General features: G+C 37.3%; 3 long non-coding RNA genes across 8 annotated transcripts; 1 reads left to right on the top strand and 2 right to left on the bottom strand.

The window, feature by feature from the left end:
- Window positions 1-4,440: 4,440 nt before the first annotated feature.
- On the top strand, window positions 4,441-5,380 carry LOC136244563 (uncharacterized). The gene is made up of 4 exons (XR_010695435.1): window positions 4,441-4,492; window positions 4,537-4,625; window positions 5,115-5,173; window positions 5,233-5,380. It is a non-coding gene; the product is annotated as an uncharacterized lncRNA (long non-coding RNA).
- Window positions 5,197-8,731, bottom strand: LOC136244562 (uncharacterized). Of its 6 annotated transcripts, none has more exons than XR_010695434.1 (7): window positions 8,421-8,728; window positions 6,963-7,109; window positions 6,438-6,716; window positions 6,327-6,383; window positions 6,219-6,275; window positions 5,490-5,605; window positions 5,197-5,422 (listed from the first exon to the last, which is right to left on the bottom strand). It is a non-coding gene; the product is annotated as an uncharacterized lncRNA (long non-coding RNA). The 6 variants fall into 6 exon arrangements; XR_010695431.1 differs by adding an exon at window positions 8,268-8,388 and having other exon boundaries at window positions 5,198-5,422; window positions 6,438-7,109; window positions 8,445-8,731; XR_010695432.1 differs by having other exon boundaries at window positions 5,199-5,422; window positions 6,438-6,616; window positions 6,660-7,109; window positions 8,421-8,727.
- A 3,173-nt stretch (window positions 8,732-11,904) lies between these two features.
- LOC136244923 (uncharacterized) lies at window positions 11,905-13,440 on the bottom strand. The gene is made up of 3 exons (XR_010695653.1): window positions 13,179-13,440; window positions 12,137-13,124; window positions 11,905-12,085 (listed from the first exon to the last, which is right to left on the bottom strand). It is a non-coding gene; the product is annotated as an uncharacterized lncRNA (long non-coding RNA).
- Between the last annotated feature and the right edge of the window lie 8,836 nt (window positions 13,441-22,276).

The raw sequence follows: 22,276 nt of genomic DNA, 5'->3' as shown, positions 1-22,276 counted from the left end.
TTAGTTTCCCTTCTGTGTTCTGGGGATGCTTGTGCTGGGGAGGAGACTGCTTTTGGGAGGAGACTGCTGAGTGTGGCACTCGACTAGACATTGGGTGGCCTGCAGTTCAAATGCTGGGGTAGGAGGGTTTTTCCCTTTCTTTGGCCCTTTTCTGTTACACCTTATTGTTAGCTAGGTAATCATTTAAAGTCTGCAGTTCCTGTTAGGTTAGGTAATTCAAAGGCTGCAGTACATGTTGCTGTCAAGACCTTCAGTGCTGGCCACTGTAAAGTGCTAATAACAATAACATACCTCTACACACATTGCATAATTTTGTGGGTGTAACTAATCACTGGACTGGACTACTGGACTGACAATATTTTTGGTTTTTACACATTCTGAGGTTGAGTCTTGCTAGCTAAGGGCCTTCAGAAAACTTGCAGTCTGCTACTAAAATGATGAGTGTGAGGAGTGAAGTAAGCAAAAACTGACTCCTAGTGATTTCACCTCTATTTATTATGTTCTTCTACAGTACATATACCTATACTCCTTATCAGTATGCTGCAGGGAATGTGCTAGTTATGGTTAACCAATATGATAACATCTTGGAGATAGTAGCAAGCTTGTACAATGTTAATAAATTTGGTCACATATTATAGTACATCAACCAGCACATGTAGGAACTAATCATGATAGCAGAAAAAAACCTATAGTTGTGCAATGAGTTTGTGTATTGCATGTAGGAACAAATTTGGCTACAATAGATTGTCTTAGGAAGGATAGGTTGTGTCCCAGGGGCCTGAGCTGTTTAGTTCAAGGATACAGTGTATCATAGGTAGTACAAATATAGCAAAGTGATTTTTGGTTAGCTATTGCTATATATTACAACCTCCAAAACACAATACTAAGAAGTGTATAAATGCTGTAGAGCATAACAAGTAGTGAGAAGTCAGTTTTTGCTTACTCCACTCCTCACACTCATCATTTTAGTAGCAGACTACAAGTTTTTTGAAGGTCCTTAGCTAGCAAGACTCAATAAAACCAACCTCAAAATGTGTAAAAACCAAAAATATGTCAGTCCAGTAGTCCAGTAGTCCAGTCCAGTGTTCCAGTCTAGTATAGTCCAGTCCAGTGATTAATTACACCCTAGTTTTGTGTTGTCAAAAGATATTGTGCTGTTAGAGAGTAACCAATGTTTTCCTTGCAGTTGAGCTGCGTGATTAGTTGAGGCTCAGTCAAAACCTGCTCACAGAAATGATTTATTTGTGTAGGTGAGCTGTACTAGTGCAAGGCATAATATTAAATGCATGGTTTTTTTCCCATGTGGCTGTTGTGGATTAGCAATGTGACAGACAGTACTAGCTGCTACGAACAACCTAATTATGTGTTTTGTTCGATTTGACATTTACTATATTTTGACGTTATAATTTTTTGTCAGGTTAACTGGTAGTAAAGTGAGTGGAGCAGGGGTTAAGTCACCACATCTATCGTGGGAATTATTTTATGCATTATATTTACATTTAACTAACAGAAATCACACACACACACACACACACACACACACACACACACACACACACACACACACACACACACACACACACACACACACACACACACACACACACACACACACACACACACACACACACACACACACACACACACACACACACACACACACACACACACACACACACACACACACACACACACACACACACACACACACACACACACACACACACACACACACACACACACACACACACACACACACACACACACACACACACACACACACACACACACACACACACACACACACACACACACACACACACACACACACACACACACACACACACACACACACACACACACACACACACACACACACACACACACACACACACACACACACACACACACACACACACACACACACACACACACACACACACACACACACACACACACACACACACACACACACACACACACACACACACACACACACACACACATGACCATAATGGCAAGTGTCTGAGCTCATACACTCCTATGCATAACAGCTAGATTCCTGGCCTCTTTCTAGGAAATTAGAAGGGATTGTGATGATATTGACAGTAAAAACCTACATGTGCACATATATATGGTGTATAAATTATGTATATACACAGAGTGGAGTTTGTAAATAATCTGATTTTGGAAATGGTGAAACATGACTTCACTGTACAATCTGTATACAGAACAATCAATCATGAAGCTTAACTGGTTAACTTTATAATGTGTAACCTGTATAATATTATTATACATGTCTAATTTCAAGCCAACATTCCTGGCTTCAGTAGGCAGGTGGCTGCTTTAAACAGGTGGATTAATTGGCCTGGTGTACAACTTCTTTCAGTTGGAGATTTTAAAGTTAATTGGTTTTTTAGAAAGGTACCAGTGGTCTTTCTATACAGGTGGTCATTAATACAGGTTCAACTGAATACTCCAATGAGGAGCCATATTATAACCAGTGCATAGTATTGGTAAGCAGTATCACCAAGGACTGATGGCTAACTGTACATGTAATTGTATACATCTGAATTGTGATACATTCATGCAGCTATATATATGTAGGCTAATGTACATGTATATGTATTATTAGATAATGCATTGTTCGAAACACAAGGTTGACATGACTATACGGCTTATGTGGTAATATAATAGTATACAGGTTGTTCACACAACTTAGGAGATTCTTACAACTGCGTATGGCTGCATGCATAATAATAATTCTGAAGCAAAGCAGAGGATATCATAAGTTTCAACAACTATAACTAGACTATAGCTGCAGGCTTTGTATGCAGCTTGCATAAACTTGTTATACTGACACCAACATTGCACATTTGGTGTTTAATGGATATGAGAATTGTTATTCAGAATATGTTATCATATAGTCTGGCTATGTATTCATACCAGTTAGATTAAAATCATTTTGGAGGACATAAGTGTATAGACCAAGTAATAGCTACTATAATATAATGTACATTACCACCATAAATCATGATCATGATGCAATTAAAATGTGGTAATTGATCATGATTCATGACAAAACAACTCATGACTGCAGACTGCTTACCGCTATATATCTAGTTTTCATGTCATAATTATGTGTGCATGTTACCAGAAATGTGTTCTATTAGAGTATATTTTTGAATATCTTCAAATAACACGATACCACCCTTAAAGCATTAAAAATATTATCTATATGGACTTTAAGCACTTTTTAGTTTGAATCAAGTCAATATAAGCTGTATTTTATAGTAAAAATGTATGCGCATGCGTACATAAGCACATCGGCTCTTGTTCAGAAACAAGCAGTAGGTTAATGGTAAAAATTTAATAATGACAATTCAGGTGAATTTTGTGCCAAGACCAAGTGGCACAAAAATTCACCTGAATTGTCGTTATTAAAATTTTTACCATTAACCTACCATCACAGCCATTTCTTGGCCGCCACCTTGGATTTCACATCTTTTTCACCATAGCCTTTTTGAGGGCCGCACACTTTTTTTTACAGCTTGGCTGTTTTGGATTAGATTTCATTTCTTTTTGTATTTGTATACTCCAAAGCCGGCCTATGGCTGGCTTTGGGACTTTTTTAACATCTTTTTTTCTTTACTACAGGAAGAAGAAAAGATGAAGTAGATGTACTTTAAATATTTTATCAGTAAATGTACAAATTAAATATATAATACATATATTTATTACAGAAATCTCCATGGTGGTTTCTTTTTAACTGAACACTCTACAAGGTGACTTCTTCTAGATGCTCTCTCTACAGGGTGAATTGTTTGTAGCTGAACGATCTACAAGGTAACTTCTTCTAGCTGATCTCTCTACAGGGTGATTTGTTTGTAGCTGAATTCTGTACAGGTGATTTGCTTGCAGCTGAGCTCTTTACAGAATGGTTTCTTTGTAGCTGAACACTCTACAAGGTAACTTCTTCTAGCTGATCTTTCTACAGGGCAATTTGTTTGTGGCAGAATTTTCTACAGGGTGATTTCTTTGCAGCTGAACTCTATATGCATGGTGGCTGAACTCTCTACAAGGTAATTTCTTCTAGTTGATCTCTCTACAGGGAGATTTGTTAGTAGCTGAACTATCTACAAGGTAACTTCTTCTAGCTGATCTCTCTGCAGGGTGATTTGTTTGTAGTTGAATTCTGTACAGGTGCAGCTGAGCTCTTTACAAAATGGTTTCTTTGTAGCTGAACTCTCTACAAGGTAACTTCTTCTAACTGATCTTTCTACAGGGTGATTTGTTTGTAGCTGAACTATCTACAACGTAATTTCTTCTAGCTGATCTCTCTACAGGGTGATTTGTTTGTAGCTGAATTCTGTACAGGTGATTTGTTTGCAGCTGAGCTTTTTACTGAATGGTTTCTTTGTAGCTGAACTCTCTAGTCTTTACATATACTATCTATGAGAACACTCACCAGATAAGATCCTCAAGTGGGATAGTAAGAGTATTTGTATTAATACACCATCATCAATACCTCTATAGGCATCATTAGAAAGTACTGGTTCCAGTACAAATAGATTGCTGTTGTGTATTTTTGCTTATTTGCAAAAAGTACATCGTCTGACTGTGGGGTATGTTCTTGTAATGCAACTGTGTGGCGGTCATTTGACAATTTTCATTAAGTGTGATAACATACAACATGTATGTGGCATTTACATATGCATATCTAGTATGACATAGCTGTACCTGTTCTCATGACACCTAGTTGTCACTGCTAATGTGTGCATGCCATTGCTGTAGAGTAGGGTTTTACAGGTGGGGGAGGAGGGGGTTCACAAAATTTAATTTCACAGATTGGCAGTTCTCCATGCAAATTTCCCCATTCAAAATTTGTAGTTTACTCAAAGTGGCATTCCCGTTTATGTGATGTCAACTATTGATTAAACTACCACACTGTCACTTTATAATAAATCCAAAGAACAAATTGTTAGAGAAAGGGCCTATATATATACTACCATATCAGATTGGTTTGTTAGTCAGCTTGATAATAATGATTAATGGTGCACCCTCCTTGCTATCTAAGCCAAAATTTTCTATTTACTATCACTTGTTTCCAACAGAGAATTGAAGTTCCCAGCTATGAAATTCTGTTACAGACTGGTGGATTAATGAACTTAAGGTGACTGATATGTTTATAAGGATGATGACTGATAGTGAAACTTTATGTATCTTGTACAGGATGGATTATTTAATCCCAATGATGACATGCACAAGTAAACCATGTGTTTGTGTTGCATGTTTTGTTATACTTACAAGATGACATTTCTTACAATATAATATGTATTGTACACTGACTCAAATTTAAATATTGTGTTAAATAATGATCTGAGGTGTTTCTTGAATATCAGTAGACTCAGTAGAGGTTGTCCTGTGATGGACGGAAAGACAGACAGATAAATGGACATGACTGGTTACATACTGTAGCATGTACTCACTTGTACATGCCACCGGTTGCCATGGCGTCATTAGTTTTCTTCACTGATGAAGTAGAACTCTTTAAGGTTACGGTAACATCACAATTCATCTCATTATGAAATACCACAGTCAACACCTGTGACAAGATCACACAACCTCACAAGATAATACACAAGTAACTGGTTCCCACATATCACCTTTATTTTGTACCATGCGATTTGTCACAGCAGTGGCAACAGTATCGATATGCTGCACAAAACGGTTTGCTAGACAATGGCTTTGTTATCTTATAGTATAGTTGAAACACCCACAGCCTTCCCAAATAGCACTACTAACAAACCAACTGCTGCCACAATAAACATATCATAGGAGTGGTCATTAATACAGTACACAAGTTTCATGTCCCAACAACGGACCAAGTTAAACACCAATTGGGACCTATATACTTGACACGGTCACTACTGTATATTGAGGTAGTCTTATAAATGAGGTCATGAAGTACATCTCATTTGTGTTTGGGACCTATATACTTGACAAGGTCACTATATTGAAGTGGTCTTACAACTCTTGGCCTAGTGACATGACCGTATTTGTCATAGTGGGTTCACTCATTTTATTACAGCCACACAACACCCAAAACACTACAGCAGAACCCCTCTATACAAGAGAATAATTATACTTTATAGTTTACGCCCGCACAAAGGAAGAGAAGTTCCACTGTATCACACAGAAATGATAAGATCACGCACCTCTCTTTGCTGTCTAATTCAAGTCATCATCTGTTGTACCTGACTAGCTCTCTCTTCCTAACAACCAATCAGAATAGCTCGAAGTTTAAAGACGTCAATGTTAATTACCATTTTCTTTTGAGCTTCTTCCAGTTATTGTAGCAGATTGATCTTGTCTTCTAGTTCCTGTGATGATGTCATATAAGCTCATGTGATGTCACATGACAGCAGAGTACACACCTTCTTATCTGTGTCCCCTTGTGTGATGACCACTTTTACTGCTGTACGTTGTTTGTGCACCTCTCCCTCCTCACGTACAGTGTGGCCTTGTGGTAAACAAAGTGTGACTTGCATAACGTAACTACCCACTTAAAAAGTCCACAAATTTTGACCCAAACTCAATGTCCGTTTGCCATACACTACACCGTAGTAAGGCCAGCCAAGTTAACAGATTATACTCACTGGCTTCTTCACTCACTAACTTGCTACTTCTAGTTGTTCCTTCAGTGACACATTCCCCTGTACAACAACAACAACAAAGACAACTTCACACCGCTACAAGTCTCAAGAAATGTTCCACCAACTAGTAACAGCTTTACTACTCTCCCCCTAATGACTATTTACACATTAGGGGTACTGGTAGCAGGATGCTCTGGGAGCAACAATGTTTTTGAGATTAGCAAGTTATCCTGCAACATTGTAGAAAACCACTAAACACTATCTCTGTCTCACATGACTATCATCAGTCTAGCCCCACCCCCTTACACTGCAAGGTTAAGCTCGGCTATTTGGTGATACCCGTCTCGTTCCTTAGCTCGTCTTTCAGCTGTGTCATCAGATGCCTGCCTTGAAGCAGGTCTTTGCCTTCAGCTCCAGTGTCTCCTGAGTCATCTGCTCTATACCAGTGCATCCCTGTGACAATTTGAAACAATGAGCAATATTAACACACATTGTGTCATCAAATATGCCAACCACATAACAATTATTCAAATACGTGATTAGCAGCACCACTTCTAACATACAGTAATACAAGCATAGACATGCCCGGGACTATGATGCATGACCAATCTCCTTTAGTAAACATAAAGTTTCACCACAGCAGCACTATAGTATTGGATTACAATCAGTGTTGGGCAAGTTACTTTTTAAAAGTAACTAGTTACATATTACATATTACTTGCAGCTGAACTATTTAGTTAGTTACATATTACCCATAAAATAAAGTAACTGTAATAATATTACATATTATATTACTTTGTGTCCATAGCCTTAAGCTGTCACGTGTGAAACTACCACCTTATCACGTGACACGATTGCGTTGTTGGACAATGTGCAAGTCTTGATATAAGTAAGTAGCTGGTGAATAAGCCTCATTTAGTAGGCTTCATTACTTCGTTGTGGCTAGGCGTTACTCAGTGGGTTACTAACGAGATTAGTAACTTCGTTACTTTTAGTAATAATATTACACAATATTAGATTCGTTACAGTAACTATATTACTTAGATAACGCGTTACATTTGAAAGTGAAGTAACTTGAGTTATATTACCTGTTTTTATAGCGTATTTCGTTATATTACTTTGTTACCACAAAAGTAATAATATTACGTAACGCGTTACATAAGTAGCGCGTTACTCCCAACACTGATTACAATAGAATAATGGTATATGTGTAACGGAACTGCTTCTAGAACACCTACTACTGAAACTAGTACTGCATGTGCACACTAAAAGGATTAGAAAATGGCAAGCCATAGATTATATAGGATCAACGATCATGTCGGATTAGGTTAGGTTAGGAGTTAGGTTAGGAGCTTGATTAGGATTAGGAGTTAGGAAACCAGGTTAGTAGGATTAGAGTTAGGGTATGGGTTAGGACTACTTTAAATCTCCCATGATCGTGTTTTATCGATGATCCGATTATATATTCCCTAGGTGGGGAATATATAATCTATGCCTGAACAACCATGTGACTTCCGTAAAACAAACAAAAACGGTAAATTCACAAAATGTAAAAATTTTCTAACTCAGAAGTGGACCCACAAAAAAATGAGTGCTTCCCTGCCAATTCACCTGAGTAAATGATGCAAACTTAGCTGTGCTTTTGGTGGGGTCACCTGAACTGGACACTGAATGACTGACATACTGGCATATCAAATGAAGATAGCTACTCATGCAGTCTCAGGAAATCCAACTAACCAACAATTGCAGTTTACACTATCATACCATATAGATATATTCAGTGTTCACCATTTCATGTTCTTATAGCCTTCATTTCCTCCACTCCCAGCAAGTTCAGCCCATGGCGAATCTGTTTCAGTCATCTCGTGTGTTGTGAGTTGGCAAAGGAAATCTTCATCTACTGTAGTAAGACTAGCTGCCTGTATAATTCGCTCCTTGACTTCGCTACATCCACTTGAGAACGAGCTTGAGAAGAAGAACCTCGAGAAACCCAGCTGGGTTGATTCGAGGGTTTTGTCCCCGAGATTCACCAACCCCCTGAGTAATGTGACTTTACGTAAAACAAACAAAAACGGTAAGTTCACCAAACCAGAAAAATTTTCTAAGTCAAAAAAAAATGGCACTACGCGGTTATAAGATCACGTGATAAGTAGGCCCAAGAAAAAAATAGCTTTCGGTTCAGTAGTAGCCTACTGCCTTTATTTTATCTTTGATGTAGGAAACTATAGTCAACGCGCACTTGTAAGTTTGCACTGCGAGCACTGCACACTCCATGATCAAACAAAACAAGAAAAATAAAATAAAAGGCTAGCTAGCTAGCTACGTGGTCCAAGGTAGTCTTGCTGAATCATTGATTTGCTCAGTAGCTAGTATAAATAGGCACACCGTCGTTGGGTTTGTTACAGAAGTGTAGCTAGTCAGCAGGACTGAGTGTCTGATTTTCGTGGTGAGTTTGAATACTGAAATCATATTACTAGCGGCTAACTAAGAGGGCGGAGATGATCGCGACGTTGCTCATCACCTTATCCCTAACCGCGGCTCAACTGATCGTTAATCAGGAGCAATTTTCGAAGTCCATAGAGCATGGTAGAAGTCAGTTTGAGACTATGCAGGAACAAGCGAAGAAGAACGACTGTTGGAGACAGGCTGTACAATACCTCAGCCAAACTTGTAGCACTATTAGTTGAAGTGTTCCGCGGCAACAGAGATTAGCGATCGCATTTGCCAATTGCCATTGGCTCAGCGCAGGACGTCGCTCATATGAGTGTACCGAAGACATGTCGATCAGTCAGTGCACAATTGAAATGACGGACTCCGCATTTGATGTGTATACACAATTTTACAATCACATTGAAGATGCTTGTTTCTATCTACAAAGTGGGCTGTGGCAAGAGAATACAGAAAAACTAATAGGATCCTTATCAGTCACATCAGAACATGCCGTAGAGAAGATTACGGAAAGTCTAGAGAGACAGACGATATTGGAGAAAGGCCAGGAAAGATCCTTGAACAATCAATTTAAACTGATTAGGGGGAATGAGCAATTGCAAGAGCAGTTGCAATCTGCTAGAGCTGAAGTATCCAGCATGTTAAATGACATTGATCAACAAGCAAGATCCTTAAGAGAAGAGTTTAATGAGATGTTTCTGTCATTATCCACTGCTTTTAACCAGATCCACTTAATGCTCAACTGGCTACTATTAGTATTCGTTAACTTTGAATGTATTGTACTCTTCGTTACTGGCATAGTGACATCATACTTGCTAACTTGTAGCAAGTACACAGCAAGGGCCAGACCTATAATGATGGGTATAATTGTCGTATACTGCGTACTTGTGGAGCGACTATTAGTGTACTTGTGGTGGTTCCTTATGGACAACAGGAATATGGAGAGCCTTCATTTTGTGTTGTTCATTAATTTTACTCGCTGTGCAATGACCTTGTTGTGTCTCTATGTGTTGGTACGCTGCAATTTTAGTTATTGTGATTGTGAAACTAACAAGATTTTGGAAGAGATTCGTAAATTTAATCTCAACTTAAAGACAGCAGAAGAGAAACAGCCAGTCACTAGGAGGTACAACTTTAGAAAGAGACGCAGCACATATAACAAGATATTAGAACATGAAACTCCACAGCAATTCACTAATCTGGTATTAAGAAGACTTTCATACAAAACTTAATAATAATAATATATTCTATCTAACTTCCTGTTACAATTATATATTTTGTGTATGTATTGTCCTGTTTGTAATTGTTGAACTTGATTGTAAATAGCTAACTAGTATTTGTTGTCTTGTAGCTACGTGTATTTACTGTTGTTTGCTTTTGTAATTGGTTTGTAATGTCTCCTACTTGCATTAACATGCACTTGTAATTTTCTCACATTATACAGTGAATTGACATTTTCAATCAGCTACGTTCTTCCTTGTGGCAAAAACGTGCTTTATTACACATATGCTCTGGCTTTCCCCACGAAAAGACAAGCACTGCTTGCAAAAACACGTCATTTGGCTTGTCCAAGGTAACAACCTTTTAAAAATTTTTATTTACATCTGACAGCTGCAGTGACTGAACAAAGTTTGGTTTTACTTTGTAGTATCATAACATTAAATGCTTGGTAGGAGGGGCATAGCTAGCTTTCAGGGTTGCCTGGCACAAGATCTGACTGTTGACTAGTATTGAAAAATTTTTGAACCATCAAATTAGATGAAGTGTTAAATAATATGTACAATTCATCAGTCATATGCGATCACAAAGACCAAAGTCAAAGTAGGCACATGGCAAGGATGGATACAAAAAACAGTTAAAATAAATTAATTAGTTCAAGTCTGGGTTTCTGCAGGCAAAGAATATTCTCTGGGATGCAGTTATAGCAATCGCTGCTGCTTTATCGAGTGGTGTTTTGGAACTTTTTCATTACTGTAATGGTTTCATTAAGGTAATGGCCAAGGCAGTCAATTTCTACAGTGCACTGACTCACGAAGCCCACATGATCAAGCTCAGCAACTATTTATTGGTACTCAGGCTTTCCTGCTTTATGTTGATGTGCAGCAGTAAGATCAGTCTTAGAATTAAATGGGCAGGCGAGCTCCAGCAATGCCACGGTTTTTAGTTCTTTGTCAATTTAAAAATGAAATAGGGATCTATGCAACAAAAAAGGAGTGAAACAAGAGATGAATGATGATATGATAGCTTGGGTCCCTACTTTGGCATTGAGCAAAATATTATTGTTATAGCCAATGTTCCAAAGTAGGGACCTTGCCACTGAGTTATATGTTGTAATACCATCATTCATCCCTTGTTTCATTACTTTTTTGTTGATAGATTCCTATAAATTAATTATAATCCTAGTACTCACTTTACCACCTAGACCTTGTATGTATCTGGTGGAGTTACACTGTGTGTAGTTGTGTTGGTAGCATACTCTTGCACGCCTGACCCATTATGGTTGGGGAGACTATGTATAGGCAGAACATATATAGCATGTTAAGGAGACATTATAGTGTAACAAGAGTTAGCCTTCTGAATATGTTTGCATTGATCTCATTAATTCTTTATTCTGAATGGCCATTTTTCCAACTGGCTACTCCTTTCCTGTATGGTATGGTCACCAGACCATTATTTTATGTGGGTACTAGCTGTGGTGACATTGCATTTATTGTTCACGTTAGACCATGGACAAGAAATTGCTGCACAGTATAGAGATGACGGATGATGAAAATAAAACATTGTCCATTTTCCTGCGAATTTTATTTCTGTTATGTAAAAGCTAATTTGTAATTGTTGTATTATTTCACATGAAACTAACAGTCATACATTTGTTATACCATTAGTTAAATAACTTGTTGTCTCTGAGGTATTAACACTTGAAGGGCTAGCCTCCTCATCAACGTTTGATCCTTCCAAATCCCTTAGTCTCACATGTGCTTCTGTAGTAACATGATTGTGATAAACACAGATCTTATTGTATATAAACTCACATCACAACGCGGTTGTTGTTGCCACTTCCGAGTACACTTTTTGTCTTATCTTACTGCCATTCCTAAACTCTTACATGCACACTGAAACATGTAAATCACATGCCAAAAAACATCTAAAATGGTGGTAAACTCGGCTTATGACTACTTGTTCTAATAGTAAGGAATTGGTGCAAAATGAAGGAAATTTTTTGTAGCTATATGCAACCATTGATGAGCTACCACATTCTGAATACTTAAAACCTGCATATCTTGTGATTAGACAAAAAAAAACAGTTTTCTCAGACCAAGTCACAGACAACATTAATGCAGGTACACCAAAACTAGCTTACTAATTTTAGTCAAGAAACATGCCTAGAAGCCATTTGAAACAGCCAGAGCAGTTTGCAGCATTTGTGTGAAACAAAATCAGTCTTTTATCACTCATGACAGCAACTCAGATTTTCCTTGCCACAAACACATTATTAGATTTTACTTGCTTTTTTCTGGCTGCTTTCTGCAGGGGAGTTAAGTTATGCTTGGGCTTAACAGATTCAGTAGTTTGCACAAACAAGGTACTACTCCCTTACCTGGCACTAGAGGAAGTGAACCTGGCTCTTTGTTCATCTCGGACAATAAAGCACCTTTAAAACAGGTCAAGTGTAAGACTCTACTACATTAAGAAAAGCTGGACTAGATGGCTGACGATATGATGCAACATCCAGGATTGGAGTTGCTACTTCCACGAAAGCCGTAGTGCTACTTCCACAAAAGCCGTAGGCATCTCAGATGTACATATCCAAATGCTGGACCGTTGAAGGAGCTCAGCATTTGCTTTTTGTTTCAGGCACGACCATAAGGGTGATTTTCCAAAATTCAGTCATCTTTGAAGGCTACATTAAATACACCCTCTCATGTACTCTTAAGATTATCCAAGCAACTGGTGTCCACTCCTGAGGCTCTATCAGAGTAACATCTGATCTCATCCCACATCCAGACCACACCATTCAACCTATAACCAACACAGGTGTCATATTGGTATACATTCATAGACTGTTATACTCACATATGTGCACTTGTTATGTAAAGAGATTTCATGTGCATGCATCTGCTAACAATTTTGTGTCATCAGTGGGACAGCCAACATCAATGACAGAGGAGAGATTTCAAATTCATGGGACTCCTAAAAGATGGTTGCTCATGAAAAGTGGCAGAACTATCAGTGATTTGTTGATCACTATTACTACCCGGTGAACTGAACGCATTAACACATTGTGGTCTGGTTCAACTCTTTGCCTCTTTGCTCCAGAAATCTTTATCAGACTTCTCCTGCAGACTTCTATCAGATTCCTGCAGACTCCTGCAGAGTCCTGCAGACTCCTGCAGACTTCTATCCTGTAGACTTCCTCTATCAGACTTCTCCCCTCTTATTTTTCTCCTCCTATATTGGAATGCCATTATTCATTTAATTATATATAGATGTAATGAACAGTGCAATCATTTGGTGTCTTACTTTGGCCACTATAAGAGACTGATAAGAGACTGTACTACAACTTTTAAGGTGCACATAGCTTACATGCTACGTAGGCGCAGCATAAAAATGTTAGTTAACTAGATAAGCGACAGTTGTGATCTGCTCAGTAACTTTCTGTCCAGTTTCGCAGCTCTACATTCTTTAACTTTTCACTTACAGGGTTTGCATGTATATAGTGATTGTGGGTTTCATGATACAGATTTTAGATTCTGGTAGAAATGTATATATGTACATACTTTGTGTCAGTTCTTTATTGCATACTACAGAAGAACACGGACATTACAGCAAATGTGTGCTTGCTTGATTATTGTGATATACTTTGTTTAGCATGTGCAGTGGCTGCGTGTGTCGGTATACAGACACACAGACACACACACACACACACACACACACACACACACACACACACACACATGCATACTGCACACACAGAGTTCTGGTACCACCTTAGTTTGTAACTACTAGCTATATACATTGCTCATTTTTGTCAATTTTATATATATATTTCACTGTATATTTTGACTGGTATTACAAATTACTTTCCAGATCCAATGCTGTCACAGCTATATGTTTCAAAAGCTTCCTGGGGGAGTATGACCTCATTTCATCCAGTTGGAGCATGCCATGCTGAGAATTCTCTTCAGATTGCATGCACCACACTGTTTAAACTAAAGTGCTACGGTAGGGTACTATTTTTTGTCTGGAGCAGTCGAATTTTAGGTGCTACCATAGCACATTAGTCAGTTTTGCATGCAAACTACAATTGGCCTACTGCTAGAACTAATCATTATCATAATAGTTACTTTTTAAAGATTTTTCTTGATTGGAACTTATTTACTTATCCCAACTATCGAAGCTAGTATTCCCAATTGCTTTACAAATCAATTACGTAATTTATTGATTATTAATAATTAGTAATTGTAACATATACATAGCTATTGTAACTTGCTGTTAATTGTACATACGCACTGTTACTTTATGACTGTTTGTAAGTGTATATACGTACTGTAATTTACTTTTATAATTAGCAATTGTAACACACACTGCATATAGCTAACTTTTGATGTAACACATGCATATGTACTATATAACTTCACATTTAGTAGCTAATTGTAGCCTGCATAAATACATACTCTCATTGATTGTAACATGCACTGCACTATTGTTGATTGTACATCCTAGGCAAATCAGCTGTGCTGCCTGCCTAGTGATTAATAGTAAATCATAAAGAATGATCGAACAATTTGTACTAGTAATAGCATGGGTAGCAGTGAAATTTGGGATAAATACCATGAGTGTTGTATTGGAAATTTACCATTTCCAATACAACAAGAGTGGTATCTTATATATCCCAAATTTCACTGCTATACCCATGCTATTCCCAGTTAATACCATACTCTCTGCATAATATATATGCATGCTATGTATTAGCGTTGTTATAGTATGCAATTTGTCACTATGTACTAAACACGCGTAAACACTAATTGGCGCTACATTGTTAACATAAATTCTAGCCAATGAAATTGCAATCACAACTTTTTCACTGCTACCAGTGAAGTACGGGATAAATTTCACTGCTACTATTGAGACTTTTGTATGGGCAGTGAAACAGTTATGGTATTAAAGCACAATATAGAATGCAAAATATCAATTTTCAATTAATGCAAATTTTCTTTAATGTCAACCATGCACATGTGTATTGTGTAAGCAATACCTTTCTCCCAGTTTGAAGTGATTGCTTAGTTACGTAGAAGTACCAATTATATGGCAATTTTAATTTTAATGCAAGAAGAAATTAAAAAGTTGATTGTAACACAATTTTTAATTATCTACATGATCAAGGGTTCTTTCTCTATGTATTATGAACTCTTGTACTATTCTTTGATGGTGTTCTGTATTGAAATAAAGGCTGCACATCCTGCTCTCAAGACTAAATCTGACATGAATCCGAAGAACAATGAATGAATGGAGCAGTATTTCATAAGAGCCTATAAATATTTTCTCTATTGTGTATAATATTCTCCTTCTCTTTCTCTAGAACGTATTCTCTATTATGGACTCTTGATACTATGGAAGGATTGTTGTGTGAAACTAGGTCAATAGTATATAATTATGCTAAGATATCAAGCGGTTAAAGTTATAAAATTAGATGTGTGTGGTCTGGTTTGATCAAATTGGTCTCATAGTGATCTGGCCCTAGGCTTAACATAATTATATAGTATGCATAATCATTAGGAATACACTCATAATAATAATAATTATTATATGCAGACAGCGAGTAAAGTTGTTCGCTCATGGAAGTAACAACAGCTGCAACTGGACATAGAAGCTAGAACTTTTTGATTACCAGCTAGGCCGGTGTTCCAACCACTTGCCTATACCTATATATTGTTTCACTACACCTACAATTAATTAATTTAACTAATAGATTACATGCAAGGGAAGGGTTGGGAAGTAGGTTCACAATAGGAAGATCTATATAGGAGACACCATAAGGGGGGAGGCTGAGGGAGCCAACAAGTTTTAAGCTTAAGTAGTGTTTTCCATCAAGGAGGAGATGAATGGAACTCTAGTACACAAGTTATACTCATTTGCATAACTTTGTCTGGTACAGCTGAATAAATCAGATATCTACTGAGAAAAAAAAACAAAACTAGACCTATATAGGTTTGAATCTGGGAGCATTAATTTTGATGGGAGCATTAGTTTTGATAGAAATTACAGCTACGTAACAAAGTGTATGCTTTGCAAAGCATACAAGTATTAATTAGCCTATCTGCATGAGATAAACCTGTTTGATGGTAAAGTGTACTAAATCAAAATAAAATATATAGTATTGTTATAATTAGCAAAATTTATAAATTAATGACATTAGAACTGCATCTGACTGGAGACTGGCCTCACTTTCTTCACAGTGTACAGCTTATAACTGTAAAGTGCATTTATAACTGTTGTCTTCTTTTTGCCTATTGGCTTTCTGTACTTCTGAATACAGTGTAAATGCACGATTCCAGTTTCTGGTATCAATATATAGTCTTGTAGGTCCAAGGGGGACAAAATAAAGGCCAGGAGGGCAAAGCCCCCCCCCCCTCCCCCCAATCAGATCCACCTATATTCACATGCATCTCCATATAGACTCCAATGGAAGTACAACACTATCGGATATAATGTATTATAGTTATAACCTAAATTTGCTGAGCTGATATATAACTGTCATGGTTTGATAAACATGCGTGTACAAATATTACTGTATTAGTCATGTAAACTACATGGACATATCATGCAGTTTTAAGGTTTTAGCTATAATTATATCTTAATGAACTAGAGGCCATGGCTCTTTGATGATGCAATATCTATAGTTTTTATAATCCACAACTGAAATAGAAATATACATATGTAGTCAGTAAAGGTTCGAAAATAAGAAAATCTGTTTGTTAAGTGCACTGAAAGCAATAATTTTGTAATGTATGCACTTTGAATCTGTGATGCTAATATGGCTTATTGTGAGTTCCCAGGCACTGCACGTTCGAACATTCTAAAGCAACCATTTGTTTTTATTCTGAACATAAGGAATAAAGATTTTGTATTTTTAAGGTCCATATATAATATACACATTAAGGCCCCTATAATGTCCTGTCTGCATAGCCTCTAATAAATTACTAATGGTATTGACTACAGTGGCTCTCTTAATGGGACTCTACAAATTAATTTAAGAGCATGCACAATAGAAAAATAACTGACTCATCAAGACACCCTGGTCATGTATATTATTTCTTTTATATAATACAGCTAAATATATAGCTAGACTATTAAATTCTGGTACTATAATAGCTTCCACTAAAACTTTATATAAAATATGGGTTTCCCGTATGCATTTCATGAAATTTTGAGTCTTTTTCTGTAATGTCACAAACTCAGCTTTCTAGCATATAACCATCGCTTTGCCACCATATACATGCATCATGATAGATAGTATTTATATCTCCGGATCGATCAGAAACTGGTATAATTACCCAGCACTGACTTTATACTGTCCCATGCATCTAATAACTATGAATAGTTGCTAATGATTACCAATATGCAATGTCTAAGTAATTACACGTAACCACACTAAGCTAATAGTCTATTGTCATCTGCATGCAGCTAGAATGGATTACTACAGTTTGATAAAACTTTCTCTTGCCATACGACATATGCACACTCTAGCTAACTCTACAGAAAAAATAGAATACTGTGGTGAATTAGAGATCGCATATTTAAAGCCAATAGAGCCCATTCTGCAAGTAGTCATTATTATAAAGAATAGTGGTACAAAACAAAGCAAGCTGCTTTTTAAGTACAATATACATTTCAAGTTTTCACACCATGTCGTGCAAGGTAATTAGCTACACAAGTATTTAGTACTTGTAATCATTTTGCTTACAGAAGTAATCTTTTGGTATAATTAAAGTTCCTGTACAAATACTACTGCACAATGTTCTAATGAATTTTGCTGAAGAGCAGCCAGCCACCCAAATATAATTGTCTGTGGTTGTAAATCAAAGTGCAGGGTGTAGGGCATTGCATTCTATATTGTTTGGAAAAAGTGGCCTTGTTGTCTGTTACTTATAAAATTTTGAAATATGCATTGTCGCTTTGTGAAATGATGCAGATGTTGTACCATGCAGGGGCGGATCCAGACCTAAGGATAGGGGGCCAAAATGAACTCAGGCACTACATTGTCTGGTTTGGTAAGGTGAGACCAAAACAAAAAAGGTCACAGCCAGCTGACAATAGCTGTCCACCTCACCAACTATGCATTTATCACTGATACTGACTGTTCTATTAGAGTATATGACTGAAACAATGACACATGTAATCACACACAAATACATACATGTAACTCATCTCTAAAGTACATAAAAATCCTTACGTAGCTTGCTACACATGCACTGCTCTCTAATACTGTAACTGCTTTATTAGAGTGACTGCTCTATTAGAGTATCTCGATCTTGGCATACTAAAAAATTTTGGAGGGGGTCAACAGCCCCCTTTGAGCCCACTGTATTCACCCCTGGATACTGTAGACAATAGACAGTACATATTATATTATCATTTTAAAAATAATTAGTTTTGAATAGAAACTGCCTTCCCTCACTATATAGTTGATTGTTCCTAGTTGTTATTTTGATGAAGGAATTAAATAGTCTTGTTAAGCTAGTAAAGCACTGCTGATTAGTGCTGAATGAAAACATAGTGCATAGATTTGAGCAAGAAACCAATCACAAGAAGAAACCAATTATAGTAGGCTCAAGGTCATGCCCAAGTGTATGCTGCTATACAGGCAGATAATTCTGCTATCATTAACTCAGCTGTAAAGAATTGCACCACAGGGCTAGTACAGTTTTACAAATAATCATTGCAATAGTTGTAAGTTATTTAAACACAATGAATTTGCATGCACACATTATAAAACACAATTTATCCTATGACAATGTAATTTATAGCAGGGCCGGAGCCCATGCAGAGATTATTGAGTGGTCTGGCCATCCATGGACTACAATGGAGGTCATAGTCATGCTCACTACTTTTTATTGATTTTATATGACTTTTTGATTATCTGCTTTCATGTGACACTCAACTGCATGTGCTAAGCACACACAACATGCCAAGCTAGGGGAATCTGGGGGCAATGCTCCCCTAGGGAAATTTTAGAAAATAGATGCTCTGAAATGGCATCTGGAAGCTATTTTACTTACAAAGCCTCTTTCTCCTTTTTGTTAACATCAAGGATATATCCTGGTAATTTTGTACTACAGTACTCTTTTACTTTCAAAATTTCAGTGAAAGTTTAGTTCTTTGAGATACAGAAACAATTGGGATTGAATTGCTAATGCATGCATGACATGCTCACATGATCAATTAACCCAACGCAGTACTATGCAGATAACTCATTGGAACTTTTGAGTTATTTGAGGACAATTAACATAGATGTATAATGGCTTAAACTAAGCAGAATAGTGGCTATATTCTATACCGAATGCACTATCAGAGTATTGCGATGACTGTTCTATTAGAGTATAATGGTGACTGCTCTATTAGAGTATCTCGATCTACTTACAAAGGGACCCTTTTACAAATTCAAGTAGCTGAAAAGTGGTCCGGTCCGGCCCTGAAATTTATAGCCCTTGTTATACCTTTAATTGGTCGAATATGCAAGTTACAAAATGCTGGCAAAACGAATAGCTACTGTGGAGAATCATAACTAAGATATTCTACAACTGCTTTGTTTGATATAGCTAGTTGACTTGTATCCAAGTGAGAATGTCCGTGGGCATCCTATTGCCTTCTCTGTGGTAGTGTGTGTCCGAGGACTCATTCACTCACTTAATTAGCTATAGTTATTTTTGTACATTGTTATTATTATTTTTTTGTTCATCACCAATGATGCTTTCTCTCTCAGTTTTATATGCAGCTTGCATAAACATGTTATACATACTGACAGTGCATTTTGAATGCCAACATTGCACATTTGGGTGATCTTGCAGCTTTTGGTGCATAATATTAATTTATTGTGCTGTTTGCAACAAACGCTTCTTTATGTCAATAGCATAAAACTGGCATGGTACCAACAGCTTTCATGAAACTGATTGATTGATTTGTGACTGGGATAGGCAGTTTGTTGCTGATAGTATCCTACAAAAAATGATAAGTAGGTGCAGCCTTGGTGGTCAGTAAATAATAATCAGAAAATTTATTGAGTAAATCAGATTCAATAATTTGGTGGGGTAATCTCGGGTGGTATTTGGGAAGAAACTCATCTGATAATATGTTGTGGATGATCATGACCATGGCACCGTAAAGTGGAGAGGATGGAATTGGCGGGTGTTGTAAGCAGAGGTAAGTGGAGTGTAGTGAGGTGGTATATATGTTGATGGACAAATTTGGTCTTACAAAGATGGTAAACCTACTGTTATAATGACACTGATCTAGAGTAGACAAATTTAATGCCAATATCGTATCTGAAACACTGCTTGTCAATCTATAGTCTCCATCTTGCTGCCCTTCATTGGATCTCCTCTATATTATCAATTAGATATTTCTGATGGAGGTCCCATATAATTGCAGCATATTCAAGCACTGGTCTTACTAAAGTAAAATAAGCTGATTGCTTGACTTTTTAGTGCACTTGTGTAGTGTACACTCGATAAGGTTAAGAATTTTAGTTGCCTTATTGATCTTCAGTTGGATATGATAAGACCACGTCATAGAACTATGTAGTCTAACCCCTAGGTAGTCATGCTGCTCCACAATTTCTAAGGCATGCTCAGAGATATAGTAAGCTGTGGGGGTTAAAGCAGGTGATCTGGTACAGGTCATTGACACACATTTCTCAATGTTTAGTTTCATCTGCCAAGTATATGTCCACTGGACAAGATGGTTGAGGTCTTGTTGTAAGAGAATACGGTCTTTAGGTACTTTAATTACTCTATATAATACACAATCATCAGCATAAACATGGATAGAGGAAGTAATGTTAGTGTCTATGTCATTAGTGTACAGTATAAGAACACTATAGGGGTCCAAGGACAGTGCCCTGGGGGACACCAGACAATACTTTCTTTGTGCTAGATGTGCAACCTTCAAATAAGACTCTTTGTGTTCTGGAAGTGAGCCAGGTAGAAATCTACTTATGAATATTGGATTGTATACCGTAATTGGCAAGTTAATTAGTGATTTATTATGAGCAACTGTACCAGATACTTTAGAAAAAGTAAAGCAGTACCAGGTCAACCTGATAGTGAGAATCCATTGCTTTTAAGATGTCATCTACGAGAAACATTAGTTGGGTATTACAGGTCTAAAGCTAGGATTGATGATGTTGTGGGTATTTAGATGCTCCAAAATGCAGTGGAATATGACATGTCGCAAACAGTAACTTTGCAGCAGACAGCTATCTAATGTAACACCAGTACACAAAGGAGCTAGGGGATACTTCTAATGATCCTGCACATGGAAATTATCACCTGATATCTGCGGTGTCAATTGTTGTCAAACTATTAGAAAAGATAATTGCTGAATAATTGGTCATGAGTTCTTAATTGGAGCACCATGCACCATTTATTATATACATGACCTACAGGGAGCCTATATTGTCATGGAAGGTCATGATCAGTCAGGGGAAGTTTTAGGGGGGGAGGGGTTTCTGGGGTTTCCAGAAACCCCTATGTGGTTGGGCTTACACTTCAGAACAGCTGTCCAGCCCTTAGGAAACTAGTATTAACTTATAATGATTCTTCCTTAACTACACTGTTCTACACTGTTTAACATAAAGAGCAATCACCACTCTAAAGAGTTCCCAGCATAGGGAGGATTTAACACCCCTGGAGAATAACCAACACTCTGAAGAGAATAACCATTACTCTGAAGAGTAAGTGACTCCACCTTCAGAGCATGTGTTACTCCTTTAGAGTAATGGTTACTTTCCAGGAGTGTTAAATCCTCCCCAGAATCCTCCCTATTATGGGAACTCTTTAAGAGTTGTGGTTACTCTTCACTTTTAATAGCATTGTACAACTATAAACCCATGCAACATAACACATGGATCATACTCACCAATGCTCATCTGCTAACTGATACTTTCACTATTC

This window comes from Dysidea avara, chromosome 14 (assembly GCF_963678975.1).
Source record: "Dysidea avara chromosome 14, odDysAvar1.4, whole genome shotgun sequence".
Classification (NCBI taxonomy): Eukaryota; Metazoa; Porifera; class Demospongiae; order Dictyoceratida; family Dysideidae; genus Dysidea; species Dysidea avara.
Note: the sequence above shows the minus strand (reverse complement) of the source record. Positions and strands in the feature narration are given on the sequence as shown.